The following is an 18,386-nucleotide window of genomic DNA, read 5'->3' as shown; positions in this document are numbered from 1 at the left end:
TTGAGCAGCAAGCTATTAACACAGAACCCCTCTGAACAGCGTGCCTGGCCATAGCCCTTATCATGTCAATGCATCCCAGATGTGTCTTGAGCACTGGGCTTCCCAGGAGATGACCACACTTACAAGCATCATCCAGTTGGCTTGCTGGATCTGTGCCCTGCATCCTCCTAAAGTGCCAGCAGCACAGAAGGGAATTTCTCCTCTGGATGTCCTAGAGAAATTTGGATAAGTGCATGAAGTTTGCAACAAATAGGAAAGATTTCAGTCTTTTGGAAAACGAGAGTGTGCTGTAAGATAGAGGTGCTGGGGCATCCTTGGTTGAACTGTGAGGGCTTTTCCTTTAAAACAAATCCTCTGTTTATCTGCCATTTCTTTAATAATTCTCCAGAGGGGATTAGACCCTTTGATCTTGGTCTTGCTGTCACCTGGGAGCTGGCTTACCCCTTATCCATTTTGGTCTGTGCTGTGGCTTTGCTGTGAAATTCATGCTGCCTCCCTGCCCTGTATTTTGGTGTGGTACGAAGGGCAGATCCTTCAACACTCCATCACAGAAAAGATGCAGAGATTTTAGTGAAGATCCAGAGGAGGCCATGAAGATGATCAGAGGACTGGAATACCTCTCCTATGAAGACAGGTTGAGTCTTGTATAGCTTGGAGAAGAAAAGGCTCTGAGGAGACCTCATTAATGTCTTCCAATAAGTAAATGGAGCTTACACACAGGGGGGAAATAAACATTTTTAAACAGGGAAATAGTGATAGGACAGGGGGGTATGCCTTTAAACTAAAAGAAAGGAGATTTAAGCTAGATGTTAGGAGGAAATTTTTCACTGAAAGGGTGGTGAGATGCTGAAGGAGGCTGCCTAGAGAGGTAGATGCCCCATCCTTGGAGGCATTCAAGGCCAGGTTGGATGGGGCTCTGGGCAGCTTGAGATGGTGCTTCATCTAGTGGTTGGCTTACAACAGGGGAGTTGGAACTAGATGATCTTTGAGAACCCTTCCAATCCATCATTAACACATGGGTTAGCTACAAAGGCTCTGCCAATCTATGTGAATGTACCTACCTATTATTTACTGTCCTGCATAAAGCATATGCAGCCACTAGAAAACCAATGTTTATGGGGAAATGAATATGAAAATGATTGCTACTGTAATGCTGGAAATAAAAGACAGAGGAGGAATTTCTCTTCTAGTGTTGACATATGAGTAAATCATTATGGCTTACTGACATTTCTCATAAAGACTTTCTCCTAGGAGCCAAGGAGATCCGTCAGCATAGAACGAAGTGTGTTCAAATGAAGCATAAATCTACACTCCTGAGGAAAGTGAGAAGTGTCAGTACTTTTGGAGTCCAGGGAACGGGGGGCAATTCTGATGCAAAACCTGGGGGAGTGCATCTGGAATTATGACGCTCTCTTAACTCAGAGTAAGATCACAGGGGTGTCATCATAGCACAGCATCAGTGTTCACGAAGCAGCTGTGACCCTTCTCAAAGCATGAGGTGTGTGGAAAAGGGAGAAGAATATTCTGATACTGCAGTGTGCCTGGCTTCAGCTGTGTTTCTAAAAATATGACTTACAGGTCTTTTTTGGGAGAATAACTTAAAAAAAGTTTTGAAGATGACAGTATTCAGTGAAGCTGCAGGTAGCATCCTGGTACTGGTATGGTGGGAGATAATATAGCTATAAAGTATCACAAGCCAAAGGAAGTGGATTTAATCATAGGAAGCTCTATAATTAGAGATAAAAGAAGACCAGCCAGTTTTCCTGAAATATATTGTTCATTCATTTCTACTTAGATGCCTGAATAGTTTTTTAATCACTTACATGTGTTTATGGAACTGTCTCTACCTTCAGTAGCTTAGAGAAATAAGTTTCAACTTATTTGTCCTTACATTTTCCTAAAAAGTATGGGGAATGCAGAAAATGAATCTGCAGGAAGCCACATGTTACAAATATCAGCTTCCTCCAACTACAGAATATTTAGAATCTTGCTATCTAGAAAAGATTTAACTGCCCTGAGCCAGTAGTAAAAGTGAACGCTGCTCTCCATAGCCTCATATTAGACTCAAAAGTAGTAGAAATCATACTCTTAAGCCTGAAAAATCCAAGTTATTTTTTTATCATTCTCCAGAAGACCCTTTGGAGTTTTGCTGACATGCAAATTCTGGCACAAACATTTCAGGCCACAAAGTTGCCATCATACATCTTGTGAGACTTGGGTCTAGAATCTGTTCTTCTATTGCTTGCTTGATCAGGCATGGTTTGGGTTATTTAAGTCACTTGCCTTTGCAGTCATAGAACAAAAGAATCTTTAAGGTTGGAAAAGACTACTGAGATCATCTAATCCAACTGCTGATCTATCACCACCATGTCCACTAAACCATGAACCTCAGTGCCACATCTCCACATTTCTTGAACATCTCCAGGGACAATGCCTCCACCAATTCCCTGAGTAATCTGTTCCAATGTCTGATCACTATTTCTGAGAATATTTTTTTCCAAATATCCAACCTGAACCTTCCTTCTCACAACTTAACACCATTACCTCTCACCCTATTGCTGTTACTTGGGGGGAAGAAGCTAATCCCCACCTCATCACAACCTCCTTTCAGGGAGTTGTAGGGAGCTGTAAGGTCTCCCCTGAGCTTCCCCACCTCCAGACTAAACAATCCTGGTTCCCTCAGCTGTTCCTCATAAGATTTGTATTCCAGACCTTTCACAGCTTCATTGCCCTTCTCTGGACATGCTCCAGTGCTTCAATGTCTTTCTTGTAGTGAGGGGCCCAAAAATGAACACAGTACTTGAGGTGCAGCTTTACCATTGCCAAGTACAGTCCATTTTTTAAGTCCAGGGAAAAGAGTCTATTCTGGTCTTATGAATAAGAGCAAAGAGCAAATGCGTTGTTAAGTCATAGAATCATAGAATCATAGAATCACAAGGTTGGAAATGACCTATAAGATCATCTAATCCAACCATCTTCACACATGTCATTCAACCTCAGGGTTAAAACCGTGCTTTACTCTGACCAGCATAGTTCTTTTTTTGTATTATTATCCTCTCCTTGCCTTTAATATCAACCACATCCTGGCATGCAACAAGTAGTTCTTGTTGATTTACATTTTTACAGAGAATCTATAGCAAAGAGTATCATCAGAGGTTTTAAAATATCCCTTAGCCTCTAATCCACATAAATGTCTAACACCACATTGCATAAGGAGACTCTGTGGGTGCAAATCTATATGATGTTCCACTCAAAAAAAAAAACCCAAAAAACAAAAAAATCCATAGTAATTATGTAAGTAACAGAAGAATTTTATACATGGGAGACCACAAGGATTTGGAGACATTTTGCATTTATTAAGGCAATTCTCTTAAAGTCCCTCCCGAGGAAATTAAATGTGGAAGAGAGAAAAGCCAAATGCTTGTCAGTTTGACTGTTGAGGCTTCAGTTCTTCTGCATTTAAAAACAAAACAAAACAAAACAACGACAACAACAAAAAAACCCCACCACATTTAAATTAAAATAATTTCTGTTAAGGTATGCCAGCAGAAGACCAAATCTTGGCCTGAGATTTATCTAGATGAATGCACTCAAAGAAACTACTCAATATGGCATGAGAAACTGCTGAATATAACAAATGAACAGAATGAGAGTCTGACAAAAGCTACAGATAGTGCCATGAGGAATGGACAGATTTCACAGATGTTTAAGGAGGAGTTTTGTGAGAGACAGCCAAAATTCACAGTTAATTAAAGGGAGCACTGGGGACCTTTTTGAAGTGGAATTTTGCAAGGCCACCAGTGCTGCAGTAATTGCTTCAAAAATACCAAATTTGGGAGGTATGTAGCAGGACTGATGGAGAGAAAAGTAATTGGGGTGATTATTTCATAGAATCATAGAATAGACTGAATTGGAAGATGACCCATGAGAATCATCAAATCCAACTCCTATTTATCAGGGAGAAAACCAGGGCAGAGAAAGGCAGGTATGAAAGGGAAGGACAGTGAAGAAGCAGCATGGGGAAATGGAGAGAAAGAAAGATAGAAAGAACTAGCTGAGTCCAAAAAAATCTTTTTTTTTTGTCCATTGTCTGACATCCATCACAGTTTGATCTTACCAAGTCCCTTTCCTGACTATTTTCTGTCTGAGCATACAACTTGTTATGTGTGGACAGTTTGCTAAATGTCATGCTGGGCTGTCTGGCAGTTTGAGTGAGAGGTCTGGGTGCCAGGAATGGGAGAAGAAACACAAAAGCCATGTGCCGTAGATGCACCACAGGAATTGTGAAGGGTGAGTGTCTTAATCTAATCTGAGTGGCATTGATCCCTGTCTAGACCATGGATAATTAATGCATGGAGTTACCGGAACACAGAGATGATTCTTCTGGATAGATGTCGTTATCTACTTTAAGATGTGATGAATGATACCTTAAATTCTGTAGGCATCACTATAATGTTTTCCATGGTGTCAGGTCAGAAAGTATTTTCTGTTGGTATTTTACACATGGTCGTGAAGGTTCAACTAGATGATCTTCATTACCCAAGGGAAATCCAGTGGAAAACTGAGTCCTAGAGGATTGTCTGGAATGGTCAGGGAAGGTTTGTCTTTCTCCTGAACGAACCATTGTTTTTCCATCTCCATTCCCATTCTGCATCCTACATAGGGCACAGTGAAATTCTCTATTTATTTTGCATACCTCAAGATGTCCACCCAATGCAAAGCAATATCATGTGAACTTACCAGCTCCAGTGTACTCCATGACAGTGTGGACCATTATTAGATCTGAGCTGGCCAGCCCTGTTCCATTCCTGACAAGATGCTCATCTAGATAACAGTGGTGATGAGTTGATAGTTGGACTAGATGATCTTAGCGTTCTTTTCCATCCTTAAGGATTCCATGATTCTATGATTCTCTAAGGCCAGAAGTACATTTTTGGAAAATTTCCCCTGAGGACAAGATCTCCCCTTTAACTACAGACTGATTTGAGTCCTGAGTATACTTGTATACATCCTTTTTAAAAATCTCTCATTCTGCTAAAGGGAGAGGGATTGCTTTTATGATTCTTGCATCACTGGGGCATACTGTACTGCCTACACAGTTAAAAGGTGCACATATTTTTAAGCAGGAGCTTGGCTCACTTCTACTTACAAGTTTGCATGATAATGCAACTGTTAGTTATTTTCTCAAGGTTTCCTGAACTTAGATGAACCTCAGACAGTTAGAAGGGAATGGTTAATTAGCCAAACTAATGAGACTAGAGATCTCTAGTTTCACTGCAAAGCTAAAAAAGGCTCATTAAAACAAAAAACTCAGCCAACCCAGCAAAAAGGAACAACAAAGAGAGTGTTAACCATTAAAGAGCACTTTGCATTTCCATCCAAAAATGGAAACACTCATTTTCAGAAGGAGAGCATTAACTCAGCAGAAGGTTGGGTCCATGCTAGAATATTTTTGACAAGGATTGCTATGCTGTTGACGAGACAGATTTCCCAAGGAAAATAAAACATCACCAACTGTTTACATTTTCCCATGAGAAAAGAGGGAGAGGAATAAGATGCTGTCTGCTGGATAAGAATTTCTAGTAAAGGTACAGAGAATGCCACATGTATTATAACAAATGCCACCAGAAAGAGGGAAAAGGAAAAAAAGACCTTCTTCCCTTTTTGTGTGAAGTTCTCAGAGGCAAGAAGGTTATTTCTCCCAGTGAGCTGAGAACAATATCTCAGTTTTTCACCCAAGTGTCTGACAACACACAACTTAGTGGTGTCAGGTTGTTTCTGGCTTTCCCCTTCGCCATTTTTGACATTGCAACCTTTATCATAACAAGGGATCACAGTTGTTGCCAGTTCTTCCCATTGATACCAAGTTCTCTTTCTGACACGGAACCCTGGCTTGAAGCTAACAGATTTGCAAGGCTTCATGTAATAGTGCAGTTGTGTTTTGTTTTAAATCTACTTTGCTAAGTACTGAAACATCAAGGGAAAAACATATTGATTTACACAATGCCCAGTAACTCACTGTGAAAAATAAACAGATCAAACCTTCACCTCGCACTTTCGATTGTTACAATGATATTTTCTTTCCTATTCTATATATTATGCCCTCTTGTGAAAGACAAGAGAATTAAGAAGGGGGAAAAAAAAAAACAGACTAGAAATTAATGATGCATTTTGCTGTGATGTTTTTCTTATCTGCTAACAAAAAAAAAAAAAAAAAAAAAAAGTGCAGTGAAAGGAATGATCTTTATGTAACACTACCTTGAAAAATACTCCATCAGCTGCGTGCAATCCAAGCTCTCTAATTTACCATTACTTATGGAGACACACGTCTTGACGTAAGTACCAGCTGCAGGGAATTTTGCCTTTTCTCTAGAGGCTCTGTAAGATTGCATCTAACTCTGGGGAGGTGGGTGGGAGCAGCTTGGCAGAGCACGGCAACAAAACTTGAGTACTGATGAAGATGTAAAAATGCTTAAAGAAGCAAAAACTGTAGGAGGGAAACTGGGGCTTTGAAGAATTACTGGAACAGATTATGCCTGACCAGCTTGGTGGTCTTTTGTGCTGGAGTGATGGCATTGATCAACAAAGGAAAGGCAATGGATGTCATCTATCTGGATTTGCACAGGGCCTTTAACAGGGTCTCACACCACATCCTTATCTCTAAATTGGAGAGATATGGATTTATTGGTGGATAAATAATCAATTGGAGGGTTGTGTCTCACTCCGATTATCAGAGCAAGAGGTTTTTTGATTTATGTATATCCCACATGAGATTAAGAAACAACAGTTCAAATGTTGGTCCAGCCAGTTCATTACAAATCCTAATCAACCAGCGACAGTGAGTCCAGGAGAAAGAGGCAGGTCTCAGATATTCAGGGCCAGGAGGGTCCATAAGCAGGCAGGTATCACATCATGAGGCATCTGATGTCAGACACAACCCTCTTGGTTGCAGGTCCCTTTTTTATCTTCTTTCTTCTGCCAACATGGCATTCCTGGGCACTTGGATAAGAGTAATTTGTAGGCATTCCTGGGTGTCCTTAGGTAAGAGTCATGTGCAGCATTCCTGAGCATGCAGGTATGGCTATCTCCCCACACAAAAGACTGCTTCCAGGACATTAAGCTGTTACTTATCTCTCTCTCCTTGCCCCTAGCCTGCAAATCTACATACAAAGGATTTCTCCAACCTTGACAGTAGTATCGAGTCTGCACCCAGCACATTTGCAGGTGACACCAAGCTGAGTGGTGCAGTTGACACAACAGAAGGAAGGGATGCCATCCAGAAGGAAGGGATCTGAACAGGCTTGAGAATTGGACCAAGTGGAGCACCTGAGCCCTGCTCCACTCAGCTGTCTGTGTTTTCATGGTTGATTGGCTAATAGTATTATTGGTGAGGCTGTTTTTAAGAATAACATATGTCTACCTAATACAAACACACACTTTTGTGATGCAATAGCAATAAACAAGAAAGTTCAAAATTCTAGAGATAGAGAATAAATAAGAGGAGCTGGAGAGGTGTGTGCATCTGCAGGGCTATGATCTGATTGGTATGACAGAGATGTGGTAGAACGGCTCTTATGACTGGAATGTTGAAATAGAAGGATACATGCTCTTTTAAGACAAGGAGGGAGGTGGGGAAGAAGCGTCTCCCTCTTTATCAGTGATGAGATGGAGTGAATGGGTGGGGAAACAGAAATTCTGCTGAGGAGGGACTTTTTATGGCATGTAGTGACAGGACAAGGGGAAATGGTTTTAAACTGAAAAAGGGTAGATTTAGGCTAGATATTAGGAAGAAAATCTTTACTGTGAGGGTGGTGAGACACTGGAACAGGTTGCCAGTGAGGTTATGAATGCCTCCTCCCTGGAAGCATTCAAGGACAGGCTGGATGAGGCTTTGAGCAACCTGGTCTAGTGGGAGGTGTCTCTGCCTATAGCAGAGGGATTGGAACTAGGTGATCTTAAAGGTCCCTTCCAGCCTAGCCAATTCTATGATTCAAGGACAAGCTTGAATGGTAGACTTTGAGATCTTTGGAGCAGTGAGGAGGGTACACACATAGCTCACAAGCCTGGACTTTGGAAGAGCACTTTGGCTTCCACGGGTATCTGCTTGATAGAGTACCATGGAATAAAACCCTGGAGGGAAGACAGGTTTCAGAAAGCTAGGTAATGTTCATTGATCAGTTTCTCCAAGCTCAAAGATGTATTCCAACAAAGAGGAATCGAGTACCAAGCTATGTGGTCAACACACTGGAGAGAAAGGATGCCATCCAAAGGAACCTTGAGAGGCTTGAGAGGTGGGCCCATGTGAACCTAGTTAGGTTCTATAAGGCCAAATGTAAAGTCTAGCACATTAATCAATCCCAGTACAAGACAGGATGAAGAATGGATTGAAAGCACCTTCAGTAAGTTTGCTTACTGAAGCCAAATTGAGGAGTGATTATCTGCTAGAGGGAGAAAGGCACTACAGAGGGACCTGAATAGCATGAATCATTGGGCCAAGGTAAACTGTATATCAATAGGGCCAAGTGTCGGATCCTGCATTTTGGTCACAACAACCCCAGGCAACCTTACAGGCTTGGGGAGGAGTGTCTGGAAAGCTGCCTGATGGAAAAGAACCTTGGTGTACTGATGGACAGTCAGCTGAATATGAGCCAGCAGCATGCCCAGGTGGCCAAGAGCACCAATGGCATCCTGGCTTGTATCAGGAATGGTGTGGTGAGCAGGACTAGAGAAGTAATCTTGCTCCTGTACTCAGCACTGGTGAACCATTTGGATGTGGTGCTAAGGCAACATGGTCTAGTGGAGATAACACATGCCAGGGGCTTGGAACAAGATGATCTTAAATGTCTCTTCCAATCTACACCATTCTATGATTCTAAATCATTCGGTGATTTGAGAGCTACACGTGTTTTTTCAAATGCTGATAGGTCAAGCCTCAAAATGTCACTGAGATGTATAAGTAACATTATTTAATGTTAGCAGCAAACTGAGGCACAAAGACAAATGGCTTATATGGCACTTAACTCTTCCCGTTTTGGAAGGGAGAAAAAATCGACAGTTATGGCTTTGTTTAAAATAAATCTTAGTTTACATGAATTAGGAAATGTGCTTGAAATCTTGCAAACAGGAAAACCTCTAAAAACAAAATAATGATGAAGCATAGAGATATTAAAATATCATCATCTTACCTCATCTACCTCATCTCCCAGTGTTTTATGCATTATCGACTCCTATTAGATAATTTTCTTTGGAACAAACAAACAATTTCTTGTCCACTGCTTTTTTTTTTTTTTTTTTTCCATTTTTGAAATCAGACTTGAATAAATGATTTGCAAGAGTGGAGAATCAATGAATGCCATAAGTGAACACTCTCAGTATTTGATTCTTCAAAACGTTACTTTCATTTAATTTCTTTCTTGAATCAACTTTCAGAGAAGTTTTTTTTATCTTTCTTTGCAAAACGGAAGAGTCCATTGATTCTCAGTCTTCATCTGAGATACGTATTGGAGAAAGCGAGTGATTGGCCTGGTTGGAAATGCTGGGAGCAGAGATCAGAGTTAATTGTTAAGAATGGTATGGGTACAGGTGTACCAATATCAACTATACTTTCCTTTCTAACAATTACTGCTAATTCAGTGCTAATAAGATTATTCATTTCACCTCTTATGGTTTCACAGAAAATGAACTGTAAACCAATACTTAACAAATACAAGCCCATGTCAGCCTTAGGTGGTGCTGAATTGGCATATCTATGAGTCACTAAAAATCAACAGAAAATTACAGCTTGCATTATGAATCATTCATTGATTCCACAAACATATGCCAGTGAGAAGCAAGAGCTTTTGGAGAACAGTGTGCATCCAATTGAATGATGTCAGAGAAAAATGTAATTTCTGGAAGAAAATAGTCAGAAGAGTCAAGGCCATCATTTTCTTTTGGATCCACAGTCCAAGTTTGGGTACAAATTGCATGCATTGTACCTAAATGGTATCATGCATGTTTTGCTCAGGAGAAAATGGAGAAACCAGTGGAAATGATCTGATTGGCAATGATGTTGACTTTACTCTGCCTTCAAAACAGGAAAAATCCACATAGCTTTACACTGTATCTCTTCCTTGACTGAAGAAGTGTCCATCTACATACAGGTAAATTTTCAATTCAGAATTCAGAATTATTAATGCCTTGCATTGACTTGCAGATAAACTAGTAAACAAAATAGTATATGAGAAAATGTGTTGCATTTTTAGGTAAACACAGAATCACAGAATCACAGAATTGCCAGGGTTGGAAGGGACCTCAAGGATCATGAATCTCCAACCCCCAAACAAAACAAGATGGAAAAGAAAAATAATTATTTTTTCCACATCCTGATGATTCTTTGAAAGAAATGTCATATTTAAAAAAAAAATAATCAGAAGGCAATTTCCAAAAAAATTTTTAAAAAGTACTTTTTTCTTTCCATTTTAGCATTTTTTTTTTCCTGTCCTTCCCGTGGGGGAAAAAAAAAAAAAAAAAAAAAAAAAGTAATGTTTAAATAAATACAAATCCCATTCATCTATCACCAAAATAGATGGTCCTTTTTCAGCCTTATGGAAGAGTCAAGATGATTTCAGTCCATTATGAGATTTAGCCACAACCTTGTGAGATGCTTTATAATTATTTGCTTTTGCTGTTGGCCGTCAGTTTTTCTTGCAGACTCAGCATCTGCTGCAATTATTTGTCTGAAAGTAGAAAGAAGAAAGGGAATCCAGTTCCCTAAAACTTGTAGAGATATAGTTTAGGATAAATGTCATCTTGTAAGAAATTAATGAAGGAGAGCTTTGCATTGCTTAGACTTCTTTTTCACCAAAAATATTCTCATGGAATAGTTTCCAGAAGTATGATTATGACTTTTTCTTACTGCACTGGAATCCTTTTCCTCCTAGGAAAAACTATGCAAGACTGCCTCCAAAAGCAAACAAAGAAAGAATAGAACAGCGTGTTAAGTGCTGTAGAAAAGTCAATTGATCTGACACCAGGGAACATCATTTATCAGTTTGGCTAGCCAACATTTTCTGATCTAATAGGTTTGGGCTCCCAAATTACAGCACATTTTTTTCTTCTCCTGTAATGGATGACAATTGCACAAAGTCTCAATAGCAAAGAAGTTGGATGCAGTGTATTGTATCCAAGGTAATGAAGTTGGGTCTGGGCAAATTAACTTGGCTATATAGAGAAGGCTATTAATTTTAACCTGAGATGGCTGGTTTCTGCAATATAGCAGTAAAGCTCTCTCACTAACTCTTACAATGCGACTTTAAGCATTTTTTGCACTACATTTCACTGTAGAGATGTGCTACGCTTGAACACTCCAGTCAACTAAGCAAACAACTGCAAAGTGCAACCTCTCAACAGACTGAAAATCATGTTTCAAAACTGTTAGCAAGCCATTTGTAATAAACAAGCAAATAATTTTCCAAAGGAAACATGGACACAAACCTGTATTGATGTTGCATCAGCGTTCCAGCTAAGAATAATAATCATCAATGATTTACCAGTAATGACTGTGTAAGTACAGATGGAGATGTGGTTCATGGCATGACTTTGTGGCTTTGGAATAACTTAACCTGATATAATAAATCATTTTAGGAGTCCAGAGTGGGTTCATTTTGACTCTTTAGTATGTTCTAGTATTATTTCTTCCCTTCAAAATATCAGCATCTCAAAGGAAGACTACTAACTAAAATCATCTCTTCTACCTTCATTAAGATACCTTCAAACATAAAATGATTAATGTACACAGCTGAAAGGAAAAAAAATTTACACAGCTTTTAAAAACATTGCTCTGTGTCAGCAAAACAGCGTGGGATTTGCCATACAGCAGCAGCACGTAGAAGATGTTTGCAGTTTAAAAATGGCATCAAATTCCATAGTACAAGCAGAACAGCTTGACTTTTACTTAATCCATCTGACTAAAGACTGAATAAATTTGTTCTTTCCAAAGGGTAGTAAGACTCACATTAGAGGACAAGAAATACCTGAGGATTCAGAAGAAACTTTTATGTTTTTCTTCACTCTCCTTCTTAAGATTTCTTCCATTCTGTTGTCGAAGGGTTGAAAAGACATTTGGCATAACACCAAGGAAAAGCTGGACCTGAAATAAGGATCTTGAGGTCTGAAGCTGATGCAAATTGTCAATATACAGACATTTGCATAGAATCATAGAATTGTGGAATCATTAAGGTAGGAAAAGACCTCTAAGATCGTCAAGTCCAGTTGTCAGCTCATCACTGCTGCACCCATTCATAGAATCATTAAGGTCAGAAAATATCTCTAAGGTCATCTAGTCCAGCCATCAGCCCATCTCCACCATGCCCACTAACCATGCCCCTCTGAGCCACATCTCCATATTTCTTGAACACTTCCAGGGATGATGACTCCATCACTTCCCTCTTTCAACGCATTACTACTCTTCCTGAGAAGAATTTTTTCCTAATATTCAACCTACATCTTTGGTGAAGCGGTGGAATAGGCAAGGTAGCATCCTCCACATATGGATAGGGGAAAAAAAAGCCCCCAAAGCAAAACCAACCAACCAACCAACCAACAAACAAACAACAACAAAAAACCCATACAAGATGAAGGCAAAGAAAAGCTGCATGAAGACTTGGAGAAAAGTTTTCAAACACTTTAAAGAGGGAAATATGAATAATGTGAAACAGTGGAGTGGTTTACAGGGCTAAGTGATGTGAGCTAATAAGGAATTAAGAAAGTGATTTTAGCAAACACTTTCCTGATGAAATAGATGGAGAGAGTGAGAGATGAAGACCTGAATTAAATTTTTGTAGATGCTCTGATTAATTGCAAATAGGAATAACTTTTGTCATTTGGATGTTCATTTTAATGTCAAATAATTAGATCTAGAAAAGTTAATATGTTTATGTGCAGAGAAAGAGCATTTGCAGTGAGCAACAGCAGCTCTTTTTATTAAAAAAATCAAGATAGGTTCTGTTTGAAATGAAGGTCTTGAAGTTTTATAGTCTAATACAGGTGATCTCATTTGGAATTTGTGCCTAAGCTTTCAGTACAGTCAACAAACCTCCAACGGATACATGCAGTCCCAATGATTCATTCAGCAACTTCTGATGCTATAAACTGTCTACCCACAGACAGGTATCTAGTGATGTTTGATATATAATCAGGTATCAAGCCACTTCTGTGTGACTGGCAATATCACTAAAGGGAGACAGTGTCTTCCTGAAGTAGGACTTGCAGGCTAAAATGACATTAAGTGCTCATGTTTAGGCAACTCCATTGCACGATACTTGTTTAGGTTTATTTGAATTACTCCCTGAACACCATACATCAGTTCTCTGGGGACAGTAATGGGAGTCAGGATGCACAGTGACTATGGACTTTGCCTCCATGTCCTAATCTGCAGCTGAATTTACCCTGAAGTCTCTATTTAAGGATTTCTAGTAATAGTCATGCCTTTCTTTCACCTCCGAGTTCATGTATCAAATTTTTAATATACAAATGAAGTATAGATGTTTGTGTAGTGATGCACTGTCTTTCTTTATTCCAGAAATGGAGACTTTCAGCCATCATTAGAAAAATTAATATATTATTATCATTATCATCGTCATCATCATTATCTTTCTTGTGATATCCTGTACATAAGCTGGCTGCTTCTGTTAGTTTTTCATGTTGAAGCATTATTTTGACAAGGTCAAATTGTTAAGAAAGCTGAGATTTTCCCTGGTAATTGAAGGCATTGGTTTAGTTGAAAATTGTGATGGGAGCAGTCTAGCAGAGTCAACAGTCATTAGAATGTAAATTGTCTTATTCTAGCAGATTCCAAAAGAGACCAAGGGAACCACATCATTCAGTTAACCATTTTTCTCAGTTAAATGTAAAGAGAACCAAGGAATAAGATGATAGGCATCTAAAGAAGTATGAACCTCAGATTTTTTCCCCAGTTTCAAAATCTCCTTTAAGCTATTTCAGTTGGCAAAGTGAATATAAGATTTATGGTGAAGTGCAGAGCTTTCCCCTCAGGGAGCGATGCCCTCTGCTTGGACAGAGGTTAAGTTATGCAAGGGCACTGCCTGCTTCGTGCACAGCTACATACTGATTTCCACTGTTTGAGTGAATGTGGAACTAAGTCACTTCTTCCCGAGTCTGATAGTGTCAATCAGGGGAGATAACTGGTGTGAAACATGATAGGTATGTGGGAGGTGTGGACCTGAGTCTAATACTAAGTAAGCTTTTCTGGGTATGATCCTCTCATACCATAGACAGGGACTATTTAGCTAGTTCAAGTTATTGGGTTGTGCTGGGAAGGTTCTTATTTTCCCTGGAGTTCTGTTTTATAGATACATATTTTAATGTTATGCATGAAGCTCCTCTCATTTCAGTTCATACATCTGAAAGGTTGGTGTCTAAGTCAGACTTAGGATGCACCAATAGACAATGAAGAGAGATAAACATTTCATTAGTTAAGCGTCACATAATTTTTGGAATGGATGAAGGTAGGAAAAGAGTCTGAGCTAATGATATTAAGAGTTCTGTAAATACATAACAGTTATGCGTTTTAATTTTTTTTTTACATCTGGATGCCAGCCTACTTCTGGATTAGTATTTTCAGTGTCAAGATTTGAACTTATTCTCAGTGTAAAATTGAATTATGTATCATACCTTGTAGGAACTTGAAACCCGTCAATCATAGAATCACAGAAGTCTTTGAGTTGAAAAGGACGTTTAAAGGTCATGTACTCCAACTCCCCTGCAGTGAACAGGGACACCTACAGCTAGATCATGTTGCTCAGAACCCCATTCAGCCTGACGTTGGATGTCTCCAGAATGGGGCATCCACCACAACTCTGGCAAACCTGCATCCCATCCTTCTGGTGTGTTGACCACATCCCACACCTTAGAGTTATCCACAGACTTGCTAAGGGTGCACTCAATCCATCTGTCAGTCTCATTGATGAAGGTATTAAACAGCACAAGTTACAGAACTGACCTCCTGCAGGACATCACTTTTTACTGATCTCCATCTGGACATTGAGACACTGAGCTCCAGTCTCTGGGTACGATTCCACAACCAGTTCCTCATCCATCAAACAGTCCATCCATCAAATCCATATACTTCCATTTGGAGAGAAGAATATTGTGGTAGAGTGTGTCAAAGTCTTTACTGAAGTCTAGATAGATGATATCAAGGGCTCTTCCCTTATCCAATGACACAGTTATGGATCCTCTTGTGACGGGTGATGAATGTAGTTTATACAATATCTCCTTCCTTCTAAGAGAGCTTTAGAAATAAAAAATACCAAATATTTATTGTTTTTCTTTCCACAATGATTAAATTATTGAAAAAGTATGTAAATCTTGGGTCTAAGCTAGGGCACATTTTGTATTGTGTACAACTCACCATTCTTTAGTTCAAAAATGCCTCTTTGTTTCATAGTTCAAACAACTAACCTATGGCTAGCAAGCCACGTATCCTATTAACTGTTGTCTTCTGATGTAACATCTCCTGCCTTTTTCCTAAGTAAAAAAAAGAAAAAGAAAAAAGAAAAATGAAAGCTTGATGGCCTACTTGAACTAACCCATAACTTCTTTGGGAGTGATATCTGCTGTTTAGCTGGGTAGAAAGAAAGGTACAAGTTACTGAATTTTGATTGATCTCTGATGATCAGCTCTATAGATTGCTAATGATATGCTATCCAGAATCCCAAATCATAAAAAAAAAGTATTAGTTTGACAAAATGCAATACCCCAGCACAAATATATGACTATTTAATTTTAAGTATGTTTTAGCATTCCAACTGCCTGGTCCCATAAGCTTCAGAGAAGTTATAGCTACTTGGGATTCTATAGCAATACTCACAGACTTAATAAAACTGTCTTGGGGACTAATGAATTATTTAAAGACTGCATAAAGAAAATGTAACCTATGCATTTAAAGTAGGAAAATCCACTTTAAAATCATCATTCTGCCGTCTTTATCAATCTTACAAGGTTTTTTCTTCGTATATCGGTATTTTGTTTGTCTAGTCTGAATGAATTCAGAATGGAAAGTATTGTCATTTAATTTAGGCCAATACTTTGGACTGCATAAATTTGTGTTTGTATTCTCTCTGCTCTGTGTCTGTATTTGCTCTATTAAGCAGTAAAATGCTCTATGTGAAATCCAAACAATGACATGTAGGAAGCACACACCCAGGTATATCTTACATAGGTGTGTAGCTGTTTTATACCTGGTGTTTTATACCATTGACAAGGACAATTGATATTTTTTTCTTTCTGCATAATGATAGATTTGAATTTGGAGTGGTGAGAAATGAGATCATATGGATAGAAAACTCACTAGTTCAATAGCATCTTGTGAGGTCAGAATCTTTTATTGGGTTGAGTATGAAGAATTGGATGGGGAGGAGGTTAAAAAGTGTAGGTAAAATCCTTTGAATAATGAGATGCCTGAACAGGTGTGAAGCCTGTTGAAAACCAAGGCTCTGAAACATGCAGAAGGGGATCTGTTCAAAGATGAAGTTACATGAACCTAGGAGAAAATAAAGAGAAAAACAGAAAAATTCTTATCATGGACAGAACAAATCACAACACACACATGCGAACAAATGAATAAATCCCTGTTATTTACCTAACCATTTGTTTGCCTTTACAAAGCCTTTGCAAAATTAAACACTGTTAAAACCATTCTCAGTTAATTAAGAAACTGAGACAGCAGCAAGTTGATGACAGCAGTCCTAGAGGTAGATATGTTGGTCATTCTTACATCCTCTTTGGAGCCTCTGTCTGTCCACACACTTCACTTGCTGAGGAGATCTTTCATTTCCACAATAGTGCACAAACACCTTGTGACTTCTAAAGTGTCACTAACTTGAGTGAGACATGACAGTGCCATGGAAAGATGGTGAATTTGCTTAATAAAAACAAAACAAACAAACAAACAAACAAACAATAAAACAAACAAACAAACAAAAACCACGAAGGATGAAAATATTTTTTATTGGAAAAAGATCAGTCACTAAAATATATCATCCTGTTTCTTTCTCTCCAAGCTATGGGAGTCTAACAAGAGGAGAGTAAACGGAAAAGTTAAATACTCTGTAGGCATTAGGCATGAACATAAAATAAAATCAATGAGATGGGTAAGATGGTATATTTAGAAAGTAGATGAGATTGACTGTATTGAAGCAGGAAGAAAGGAGAAAGCATATAGGCAAAAAGAAGAGACAAAGTTAACTGGAAAGAATATTTGTTATAGAAATGTGAAAGTTTGGGGAGAAAAGAGGAATTAGGGAGAAAAACACAGAGGGATCCAAAATATACCAATGGTCTGTCTCGTTCCTCATTAGGAAGCTCAATGAATCAGTCATGAGGGTGGACTTTGGAAGCCATTGTCCTGGCTTCAGCTGGGATAGAGTTAATTTTCTTCCTAGTAGCTGGTATGGTGTGCTTTGGATTTAGAAAGAGAATAATTTTACTAACACAGTGATGTTTATTTGCTAAGCAGTGCTTACACTACATCAAAGACTTTTTTGTTTCTCACATTACCCTCACTGTGAGGAGGCTGGGAGTGCACAAGGAGGTGGGAATGGACAGTATGAGGGCAATTGACTTACACTGGCCTAAGAGATATTCCATGCCATATGACATCATGCTGAACAATAGAACTGAAGGAGTTGGTCAGGTAGAGGGACTTGCTACTTAGAGACTGGCTTGACATCATTCAAAAGATGGTGAGAAATTGCACTGTGCATCACTCATTCCGCATCTTCTTTTCTATACTAGTAAATTGTCATTATATCTATTCATAAGCTTTATCTCTTTCCAGTTGTCTCTTGTAATGCTTCTGGGTTAAACCACAGCAAACATGCATCACTTGTGAGCAACTGAACAACAAAAAGTTTGCCTAAAGGAAAACATCCAGGACTGTAGGCTTAAAATTAACACAGAAATCAAAAATTGATCCTCATTATTTTCTCCTACTCAGAATAAAGTTCGAATCCTTTCTTCTCATTGCCTCATTACACTTGAAGAGATGGATAGAATGGAATCGTTTCTGGAAATGCCCTGAACTGAGCAAAAGGCAGGGAGGATGCTTGGGAAGTGTTTGACCAAGCAATTGTCTTAGTTAGACAGCTGTAGGACTTGCTTAGGTGGTCTTAAATGTAGACAGAGGATACTGATCATACTATTGGATTTTAATGTACTGTTGGATTTCTAAGAACCGAGTCCCAAAGAAATGTTCTGCTTGGTCAGAAATCCACAGGAGCTGCTGTGGGCAAAGAGGTTTCTCTTCCTCAAATCCTCTAAAATCTATTGCCAATATATACTATATATGGACCTTCTATAAAACCCCCTGGATTTCCATGGACCAT

Source organism: Phasianus colchicus, chromosome 3 (genome assembly GCF_987193195.1).
Source record: "Phasianus colchicus chromosome 3, bPhaCol1.hap1.1, whole genome shotgun sequence".
Classification (NCBI taxonomy): Eukaryota; Metazoa; Chordata; class Aves; order Galliformes; family Phasianidae; genus Phasianus; species Phasianus colchicus.
Note: the sequence above shows the minus strand (reverse complement) of the source record.